Below are 11,915 nucleotides of genomic sequence, written 5' to 3' on the forward strand. Positions count from 1 at the left end.
TCTGCGTGGCCGCCGCGCCGCCGCCCCTGCCCTGCATTTTTGTGTGTATATGTGTATATATGCATTTTTTGTGTGTATATATGTGTATTTTTTGTGTGTATATCTGTGTATACATATATGTGTTTGTATGTGTATATATGTGCAATTTTTTGTGTGTATATATGTGTATACATATATGTGTTTGTATGTGTATATATGTGTATTTTTTTGTGTATATATGTGTATACATATATGTGTTTGTATGTGTATATATGTGCATTTTTTTCATATATAGAATGTATATATGTATGTGGTAGCTATATGATGAATGGATGTGGCTATCTATGTATGAATATAATGTTCATAGCATTTTTTTTTGTTTATATATGTTTTTTAATATATGTATTAATTTTTTATTTAGGTTGTTAGTAGATATCAATTTTAGGTTAGTGTAGAGGAAAAAGTAAAATAAGGAAAAGGAAGAAAAGAAGAAGAAGGAAGATGGAAGAAGAAGAAAAAGAAGAGGAGATCTATTTTTTCTTCTTCTCCTCAATTCCTTTCTTCTCCTCTTTTTTTCTTCTTCTTTTTTTTTCTTCTTTTTTTTCTTCGATCTTCTTCTCTGTCGTCGTTATACCCCCCCTCGGCCCTCTCGCTCGACCAAAACTCTCGAGGACACCCAAACCCTAGAGAAAAAACGATGTTGGTCTCCTACCCCCTCCCGCTGCGTCCCTACCTGACAAACTCTCTTGAGGCCACCCAAATTTACCAAGTTAAAAGAGCGTTGTCGTTGAGGCCACCCCAAACCCTTGAAGCGTTGTGTCGAGGCCACCCCAAACCCTTGAAGCGTTGTCTAGGCCACCCCAAACCCTAGAGAAGCAGCATCGAGGCCACTAACATGATTCCTTATTGTGATTAGCTAGCTAGTTCTACGTTTTCCACTAATATATATCCATTTGTACCATGTTTGAATAATAATCGACATGTTGTAAATATTTGCAGAAACTATGGAGCACTACCGAGACGAAGCAACAGAAGCGATGTTGGGGGAGATAATTGCAGAAGGAATTGATGTCATTGCATCATTTTTCAATGACGTTGTTGGTCAGGAAGGACTGGGTGAAGAAGAGGGCTATGTTCATGATGGCTCCGGCCCATTAATGCCGGTACAAGAAGAGGGCTATGTTCATGATGGCTCCGGTGATGACCCAATGGAGGTACAAGAAGGAGACCGTGCTGACTGCTCCGGTGACCGAACCGAGTCCGACCAGGTATATATATATTAGTTAAGCCCGTGCTGACTAGTTAATTGATGCATTCATTGTTTTGGTATATGTACACATATTAATTAACTTTCTTCCTTTTTCTAGCCCTCCGGATCGAGCACAACTTTGGTAAGGAGATGAGGCCCGAAGAAAAAGTTGAGCTCGAATGAGAGGTTTGAGATCACAGCAATCGCGCGCGACGGCGAACCGATTGAACCCATCCGGACAAAGAACGCATTTATTGTTCAGTGCGGGGTTCTTATTAGGGACAAGATCCCGATCAGCATCCACCAATGGTATAAGCCTAAGGAGGAAGACCCTCAGGTGTCCTATGTCAATGATATGCAGAAAGATGATCTTTGGACTGAGCTGAAGGCAAATTTCACCCTACCGCCAGAGGAGGATCCAGAGAAGCCAGTTAAAGAGCAATTAATCAAGTCTTGTGCTCTTAAGAAGATGGCAGACCTATTCAGGAGGTGGATGAAAGAGCTGAAAAAGTTTGTCGACAAAGAAGAGACACCAGAATTCATCGGCAAATATGAGAAGATCAGAGATCACTGGCCCGCATTTGTGGCCTACACGACATTGGAAAAGAGTAAGAAGATATCGGCGACAAACAAGCTAAATGCTGCGAAGAAGAAGTTTCACCATCGCACGGGGTCAGGTGGCTACCTGCAAGCCCGGCCTAAGTGGTCCAAGGCTAAGAATGATCTGCTTGATAAAGGGATCGAACTGGAGACAATGAGATGGCCAGACCGTTGCCGGACTTGGTTCTTCGGGGTTGGCGGAACCTTGGACCCTGTATCTGTCAGGACCCCGACTCGATGTCACATCGATCTAGCTGGTAACACCTCATATCACTTTGCGGCCTCACGCACGGTATCCCCACGGGTGTCGTCTTACCTTTTCCCGGGACCGTTTGCGCCTTTTGGCTCACGTATATGATAGTGTCGCTAGCATCCATATGATAAAGAGCCCGGGCTGACATGACTAGTCGTAAACCCAAAGTGGCACAGACTTACAGGGACAGGCATCCATGACCCAGCTTCGAACGTGTCGGTCATCAGCAAGTGGGTCCGGGCTGTAGCACTGGGCTAGCAGGACTCCGGTAAACCGGGCTGTAGCGGGCTAACAGGACTCCGGTACTCAAAGCGTGACATTTCCCCGAAGGGACAGACACAGGAACGAAGAAGGACACATGTCGGCCAGCCTAAGTGTTCCAGAGCAGTAGCAAGCTACCATGGCTCAGCGGTAACACTAGGAGACATTTCCCGGTAAGAGAGGCTACCAAAGATAAACAACTAGATAGTCAGATCCCACACATACCAAGCATTTCAATCATACACACAATATGCTCGATATGTGCAAATACAACGAAGCATCACAACATGACTCTATGACACAAGTACTATAATTAAGGCTCAGTGAGCCATACATAACATACACAAAGGTACGGGTCTCACGACCCCACATACAAGTCATACAGTCATACAAACCAGCAGCGGAAGTAACTTGTCTGAGTACAGACAACTAATAAAATAAAAGAGGCTTGGAAAGCCTAGCTATACTACGTGGTCCATCACAAGCTCAGGGTCACCACCTGGGTCTTTAGCCTACTCGTTGATGTCAACGTCTACATAGAACCCATCAGAAGGGGTTGCAGCGTCTTCTGTAAAAATGTAGATTATAGCAACATGAGTACAAAGGTACTCAGCAAGACTTACATCAGATCCTACATACATGCATAGTATCAAGAAGGGTTGGTGGAGTTATTGCAGCAAGCCAGCTTTGACTCTTGGCTAGACTATCCTACGATACTCCAACTTGAAATGGTTTTGCGCACACGAGTCCACTACTCACCAATTCAATACACTACCGAGGATCCACCTCCGTCTTCCTACGGAAGAGCCATCCTCGGCACTCACACTTATCTTGAGGCTTTTACCAGTTTCCATTTACTTGTCTATGAACTGTATAGGAAACCAAGCAGTCCTTTACCGCGGACGCGGCTATTCGAATAGATCATGTTAACCCTGCAGGGGTGTACTTCTTCATACACGCTCTCACCACTTACCGTCGTTTACACGACATGTACTCGGCAACCTTCAAGCGGAAGCCCAACGTGGGTGTCGGCCACGACCTACCTAATCACCTAAGCCTCCAGTCCAGGTTTATCGCCTATTCAGGTTCCATCCGCAGGGAGTCCGGCCGAGGTTTCCCATACGGCCCCGAACGATGTGAACAGGGTTCCCGAGATACCTAACGGGTATTCGGTACACCGTGCCACGTACCTACCGCATCACAGCCCACCCCTACGGTCAGCGCTGTCCACGGCCTCCAGTAGGCTACAAACACCAGAAACTACTTGCAACTCCTGGACGGAGAACTAGGGTGAATAAGAAGCCGAGAGGGTCCATTGGTTTCGGGCCCAATGCATGGTAGTAGCTGATTCTTAAATCACATATACAGATCTCAGTGCTTAAGGTCGGCTTCAATGAAACAACCCACCATGTACTCCTACATGGCCTCTCATCGATACCTTTACCAAATCGTGTTCACCACACCACTCTCATTACCGACATAAACATTTCACTCTAGCCCATCACCCAGATGAACCAGACCTGACACGACTCTAAGCATAGCAGGCATAGCAAGGTAGGAACAACACATACATATGGCTCAATCAACTCCTACACATGCTAGTGGGTTTCATCTAGTTACTGTGGCAATGACAGGTCATGCAGAGGAAATGGGTTCAACTATCGTAGCACACAGCAGTTTGAAACGCGTTGTCTTAATGCAGTAAAGGAGAGCAGGAGCGAGAACATGGGATTGTATCGATATGATCAAATGGTTGGTTGCTTACCTGATGGTTCGATGCACTGATATGGTTCTTCGTTAGGGTAATCACGGTACTCCTCGGGGACAGAACCTGTCGCAAAGGACATCGATACACAAGCATCACCAAACAATGTGCAACAATATGATGCATGCATGAAACATGGCAATATGAGTGTGTTGGGCTAATGCAACTAGAACCAGAAGGGTTTGAACAAATTTGAATCAAAGATTCAAATTTCAAATTCAAACATGGCCTTTTAAAAGTGCTTTTCCTTGTTCTGCTTAAAACATCAATTTAACTTGTTTGATCATGCATGAAAATAGTACAGATGGGTAGATTGGATTTTTCTGATCATTTTTCATATATAATTTGTCCAATTTGGAGTTACAGAATAAAAGTTATGAATTTTTGAAGTTTAAATAATATTCTGGAATTTCCTGATTTAAATTAAATCCAGAAATATAATTATTGCGCCAGTATGACGTCAGCATGATGTCAGTGGTCAACTGCGGCTGGCTGAGGTCAAACCTGACGTGTGGGGCCCACACGTCAGTGACAGGGGGGGTTAAACAGGATTAAATTAATCCTAATTAGGGATTAGTGGCGTTGGGGCCCACTGTCAGTGTCAGGGGGGGTTGACTAACAGTAGTTTAGCGCTAATCTAACCACCTGGCCGACAGGGCCCACGCGTCAGTGACCCTGGGAGGTCAAACCCCAGGTCGGACAAGTCAAACCCCACCGGCGACTTGACGCCGGCGAGGTCCGAGACGGCGGCGAAAGTGCTTTTTGCCATTCCGGCAACCAAATGGACGGCGGAAGGCATCTACGTGTTGCTGAGGTTGAGCCGCGTCTATTGGTGGTGGTGGTTGGGCTCGGGGTGGCCGGAGTTGACGGCGGCGAGCTCGGCTGCGGCTGCCGGAGTTCGGGTGCGGTCGGAATCGACGTTGCAGGGCGTTAGAAGAGGTGTTGGTGCGTGCTACGTGCTCCTGGTGAGGTGTGGAGCATGATGGTGTGCTCGGTTGGGCGCTACGGCGACCGTGGCCACGACGGCGACATCGCCGGCGGCGTGGAGCTCTCGGCCACGGTGGGGCTAGGGCCTAGAGGTCGAAAGGGACCAGGGGAGAAGGGGGAAACGATCCGGGGGCTCACCGCGGTTGCAGTGGGCGTCGAAGCGGGCTCGGGGACGTGCCGGAGACGACGAATTCGACGGCGACGATGATCGGAGCCCGAAGAGGGGAACGGCGACGTGGCGGCGATGCAGGGCTTCCGGGGAGCTGTGGAGCGGTGGGGAGGAAGAGGGGGTCGTGGCGGAGCTTCTGAGCTAGTCGGGGGAGCGAGGGGTGGCCGGAGACGGCTGCTGTGGCGAACGGCGGCGAGTGTGGTGTTCGGCCGTGTGAGAGAGAGAGCGAGGGAGAGGAGAGGAGGGCCGGGGGAGAGTGAGAGAGAGCAGGGGGAGAGGCGTGGCGTCGTCCAGGGCATCGAGCGAGGAGGGGAGGGCAGGCAAGCAGGCGAGCAGGTGGCGTGGCGCGGTGGCGCGCGCGCGCGCCGGCCACACTCCCCTCCCTCTGTCGGGACGAAGACGACAGAGGAGGGAGGTGGGCTGGGCCGGCTGCCGGCTGGGCCAGCCAGCTGGCTGGGCCGCACAGTGGAGGAGCCCAGGTAAGCTCCCCCTGTTATATATTTTTCTGTTTTTTTAATTTCTGACATTTGTTTTGATTTAAATAATATATTAAATCATTTATTTAACTTATGCCAATTTTTGCAGGAGCTATTTATATTATTCCAGAGCTCTTTTATAATTGGCATAATATTTGGGCATATATTAATATATATAATTAATATATTTCCAATGCAAATATTTATGCATTAATTCCAAATGCCCAAAATAAATGTCCATGAGCCACTAAAAATATTGGTTTGACTTTTATCTCTGTCCAATATTTTCAGAGAGCAACATGAGCATTTTCTTGGATCCTTTTGGAGAAATTTTTATTTGGGTCACTTTCAAAATGGTTCTGAGGGTTTCACAGATCCCCATTTCAAGTTTCTGATGAAAGAGTAAACATGATGCAACACTCTAATGCATGACTAGCTAGGGTGTGACAACTCACCCCCACTCAAAAGAATCTCGTCCCGAGATTTGGGTTCCTCCGGGAAGAAGGCGGGATACTCGAGTCGAAGACGATCCTCCCTTTCCCAGGTTGCTTCATCCTCAGAATGGTGCGACCATTGAACTTTGAGAAATTTGATATTATGACGCCGGGTGGTACGTTCGGCTTGATCGAGGATACGAATGGGGTACTCTCGATATGTAAGATCATCTTGAAGATCAAGCGTTTCGTGGTCCACTTCACGGATAGGATCCGAGAAGCAACGCCTGAGTTGAGAAACGTGGAAGACATCGTGAACTCTGGAGAGGTGCGGAGGTAGTTCCAACTGGTAGGCAACTTCTCCTCGTTTGGCAAGGATGCGAAAAGGTCCAATGTAACGAGGAGCCAATTTGCCTTTGATACCGAAACGATGGGTTCCCTTCAGAGGGGTGACCCGAAGATAAGCCTTCTCGTCAACCTCGAAAGTCATAGCCTTATGTTTTCGGTCATATTGACTCTTTTGACGAGATTGGGCTGTTTTCAACTTTTCACGAACGATACGAACTTGCTCTTCTGCTTCCTGAATCATATCCGGGCCAAAGAATTGTCTTTCCCCGGTCTCTGACCAGTTAAGGGGTGTTCGACACCGTCGTTCATAGAGAACTTCAAAAGGGGCTTTACCCAAGCTAGATTGATAGCTGTTGTTGTAAGCGAATTCGGCAAATGGAAGGCACTTCTCCCAGTCCATTCCGAACGAGATAACGGAGGCTCGAAGCATGTCTTCTAGAATTTGGTTGACGCGTTCCACTTGACCGCTCGACTGAGGGTGGAAAGCGGTGCTAAAGGAGAGACGGGTTCCCATAGCATTTTGGAAACTTTCCCAAAATCGAGAGGTGAAAAGACTTCCTCGATCCGAGTTAATTTCCAAAGGAACACCATGGAGGGACACTATTCGGGAGATGTATAAGTCTGCCAGTTGACTAGCGGTTATACTCTCTCGAACAGGTAGGAAATGGGCTACTTTGGAAAGACGATCGACCACGACGAAAATAGCATTATTCCCTCTCTTGGTCCTGGGAAAACCGGTAATGAAATCCATACCAATTTTATCCCATTTCCATTCAGGAATAGCTAAGGGTTGAAGGGTGCCAGCAGGCCGTTGATGCTCTGCTTTTACACGACGACAGACGTCGCAATTTGCAATATACTGAGCAATTTCTCTCTTCATCCTAGTCCACCAGAACCTCTGGCGTAGGTCCTGATACATTTTAGTACTACCGGGATGAATGGTGAGAGGAGATTCATGAGCTTCCTTAAGGATCAATCGCCTCAGGTTTCGCACTTTGGGAACCACTAGTTGATTCCCGAAGTATACGACCCCTTGATCATTAATGGAGAAGCAATTCGCAATTCCTTTCTGGATGTTTCTCTTGATGCGGGAGATTCCCGGATCTACCTTCTGTGCTTTGATAATTTGATCCGTAAGGGTAGGTTTTGCCACCAAGGTGGAGATAAAACCTTGAGGAACAATGTGAAGGTTAAGCTTCCGAAATTCCTCATGGAGAAGCGGTTGACTTTGTTGTAACATCAGATTGTTGCAATAAGATTTACGACTTAGCGCATCAGCCATGACGTTGGCTTTCCCTGGGGTGTAGGTTATTCCTAAGTCGAAGTCGGTGATCAATTCAACCCAACGTCTCTGCCTGAGATTCAAATCCAGTTGGGTGAAAATATACTTCAGACTTTGGTGATCAGTGAATATTTCGCAACGATTACCGAGGAGGTAATGTCGCCAGGTCTTAAGTGCATAGACTACGGCTGCAAGCTCTAGATCATGAGTAGGATAATTCTCCTCATGTGGGTGCAATTGCCGTGAAGCGTAGGCAATTACGTGTCGATCTTGCATGAGAATGCAACCTAGTCCTTGTCGCGAGGCGTCGCAGTAGATAACAAAGTCCTTGGAGAAGTCTGGCGGTACCAGTACGGGAGCAGAAGTCAGGCGTCTTTTCAGTTCCTGAAAGCTGTGCTCACATTGTGGAGTCCATTCGAACTTCTTATCTTTCTTGAGGAGTTCGGTTAGAGGTTTAGCAACTTTGGAGAAGTTTTCGACAAAGCGACGGCAATAGCTCGCTAAGCCTAGAAAACTCCGAACTTGCTTGACCGATTCAGGTGGAGTCCAGTTAAGGACGGCTTGAACTCGCTCAGGGTTAACAGCAATACCTTTACCAGATATTACATGACCCAGATAGGTCACTTCTGATAACCAGAATTCACATTTAGAAAATTTGGCATAAAGGCGATGCTCTCGAAGTTTCTGCAACACTAGCCTTAGACGTTCGGCATGTTCTTCCTCGTTCTTGGAGTAGATGAGTATATCATCGAGGTAAACCACGACGAATTTATCCAAATACTCCATGAAGATTGAGTTCATTAACCGAGAAAAGGTGGCTGGAGCGTTGGTTAAACCGAAGGACATGACGGTGTACTCGTATTGGCCGTAACGAGTAACAAAGGCCGTTTTAGGAATGTCCCCGTTTCTGATTTTGATTTGATGGTAGCCCAACCTCAAATCCATCTTGGAGAAGACTGAGGATCCAGCGAGCTGATCGTACAGGTCGTTGATCCTGGGAAGCGGATATTTGTTCTTGATTGTGACCAAATTGACAGGTCGGTAATCTACAACCATCCGGTCCGTACCATCCTTCTTCTTGACGAATAGGACGGGGCAAGCCCACGGAGATGAACTAGGGCGGATGAAACCCTTTTTCAAGGATTCATCGAGTTGTTTCTTAAGCTCGGCTAGTTCTAGGGGTGCCATCTTATAAGGTCTTCTAGCAATCGGAACGGTTCCTGGAATGAGGTCTATTACGAACTCAACATCCCTGTCAGGTGGAACACCTGGCAATTCCTCTGGAAAGACATCCGGGAAGTCACGGACTACCGGAACGTCCTCAAGGTCTGGCAAAGGGCTGGCGTTAAGAGAATATAATTGTCGCTTGGCTATTCGGGTCAAGACATTGACTATCTTCCCCGAAGGATGGGTGAGTTGAACAGTCCTAGAGAAGCAATCAATTTGGGCATGATGAGCTGACATCCAGTCCATACCCAGAATGATATTAATATCTGAAGATTTAAGGGCTATCAAAGATGCGAGGAAAACAAGTCTGTCGACTTGGATTTCGTTTCCATGGCTTACTCTAGAAGTTTGCCATTTGGATCCCGGAGTTTGGATTACCATAGAGGTTGGTATATCACCGAATGCGATGTTATGCAAGCGAGCATAATTTTCAGATATAAAAGAATGAGAGGCTCCTGTATCGAAAAGAACAGATGTCGGGTGGCAATTAACAAGAAGCGTACCGAGAACGACGTTGGGATCCTCTTGAGCTTCTTCGGCAGAGATACAGTTGACATGGCCACGTGAAGCGGTGACCGGTTTAGCATGAAACACTTTCCCTGTCGGCTTGCCACGGCCAACAGCTTTAGCAGATTGATTGGGGTTGGTCTGGGGGCATTCACGCATATAGTGACCAGATTCCCCACACTTGAAACAAGTCACGGAACTGGTACGTGGAGGAGCATTATTGGTTGGACCTCCATAGGGCTTGGCCGGTGCAGACTGTTGAACGGGGCGAGGCGCCTGGAAAGATGGCCTCGGTGTGAACCTGGGTGGCAGGGCGGTGTTGGGTACCCACACGCGGCGCTTCTGAGGACCAGCACCGGATGAGGAACCCATATCACGTCCATGCTTGCGTGTTGCGTCATAGTCAGTCTGACCAGTTTCAGCACTGATGGCTTTGTTGACAAGTTTCGAAAAAGATGTGCACTCATGCAGACGGAGGTCGCGGCGAAGCTCAGGACTAAGGCCCTTACGGAACCTTGCTTGCTTCTTGGCGTCAGTATACACTTCCTCAGTTGCATATCGTGCGAGATTACCAAACTCCCTGCTATAGGCATCCACAGAAAGTCGGCCTTGGGTGAAACTGCAAAATTCTTCACGTTTACGGTCCATGAGACCCTCCGGAATGTGATTTTCACGGAAAGCCTCGCTGAACTCAGCCCAAGTTGTGACATGGCCCGCTGGGCGCATAGCTCCATAATTCTCCCACCATAGACTGGCGGGGCCTTCAAGATGATATGCAGCAAAGGTGACCTTGTCAACCTCAGCTACTAGCGCGGAACGCAGCTTGTGAGAGATACTGCGAAGCCAATCATCAGCGTCGAGAGGCTCGACGGAGTGGTGGAACGTGGGTGGATGCAATTTGATAAAATCACTGAGTGACACCGCGTTAGCCCTCTGATGGTGTGTTGTATTCTGTTCAATACGCTCCAACAAACGGTTTGTCTCCCGCTTGTTTCTCTCAGCTTCCATCATAACCTCGGCTAGTGAAGGAGGATGAGGCAGATTTTCATTCCTGGCTTCACTGCCTTCGGCCTGCTCTTGAGAAGCAGGGTTAGCGCGCGTGTTGACCATCCTAGGTAAACAAGACAATGATTTAGTCAGGATGATAAAATTCCGACATAGGATAAAAATGCAAGGAATGACTCGAAATGCAAGATGATCATCCGTATGACATGGTAGATACAGAAACTGCTTCTTTATTCCATCGTCATACACACCATACAGGGTTTAGTACAAGACCAAACAAGTACTATTACAGTGAAAAGAGGATTACATCTCATCGGAGACATTCCAAGCTCCTATACATTATTTTTCTACATCTCCGGAAAGAGTACAACTAGGTCATATCCCACGAGTCACGCAGGACGATAGACGACACAGCTAGTGCAAACTAGTGATACTACCACTAACTCAGACCGATCCGTAGTAGTCCTCGTAAAAGTCACCTCCATAGCCTGGAAGTTCAACATGATCATCCGGAAACAGACGGTCTCGCGGAGCTTGTGGACCATAGGGGCTAGGATGAGGTCGTGGACCGACAAACGGTGGCCTGCGGGGACCGCGAGGTGGGGTGATGCCTCCTACATCACGCCAAACCATCACGTCTGGCAGAGCAGATCTCACAGGATAGAGATCGCGCATATCTGAACATCCAGCTTGCACCGCCGGTGCGAACCGAGTCAAAGTAGCCCAGTGATCAGCACGGGTATTGAAGAGCTCTAACCTTAAGGCCCGATTTTCACGATCCTTATCCTCGAGCATCTCAGCAGTGGTGCGAGTCCGTGAATCCTCCTAAGTGGGGTCAGCATAAATAGCCTGGAGATACCCTTGTGCTCCCGGAAGTGATCCTGGCATATACCGGAAGTCAGAGTCCCGAAATAAACCAGATCTGACTCGCATAATGGTCATCATAGAGTAGGCGGCATCCTGCACAGCCATCTCAATAGTAACCCCGAGTCCATAGGAGCAGTGAAGAGACTCGGTGGATCCAGGATAAGATGGAAATATCCTGACAGTGCAGAGATACTGGCTTTGATTAAAATCTCGGAATTGCTCTTCGACCGTGTACTCGGGATACCAGCGATATCCAGCCTCAGTCATTACCCTGACCAACTTAGCAGTATGGCCGGGTACATCTAGGCATCGAGTCAGGCGAACCACTTGATTGAGGTCGCGAGTGGCCATCTGAAAGCACAATCATAATGCAAAGGCATTAGAATTTCTAGCAAAATTTCGGCAGCATAACAGCTGTAAATGCTCAAAAAGGATTTTGAGACATTTGACAAAGGATTTCGTACACACTCAACATCATCATATCAAAGTTCTGAAACCATTCTGGC

This window comes from Triticum dicoccoides, chromosome 1B (assembly GCF_002162155.2).
Source record: "Triticum dicoccoides isolate Atlit2015 ecotype Zavitan chromosome 1B, WEW_v2.0, whole genome shotgun sequence".
Taxonomy (NCBI): Eukaryota; Viridiplantae; Streptophyta; class Magnoliopsida; order Poales; family Poaceae; genus Triticum; species Triticum dicoccoides.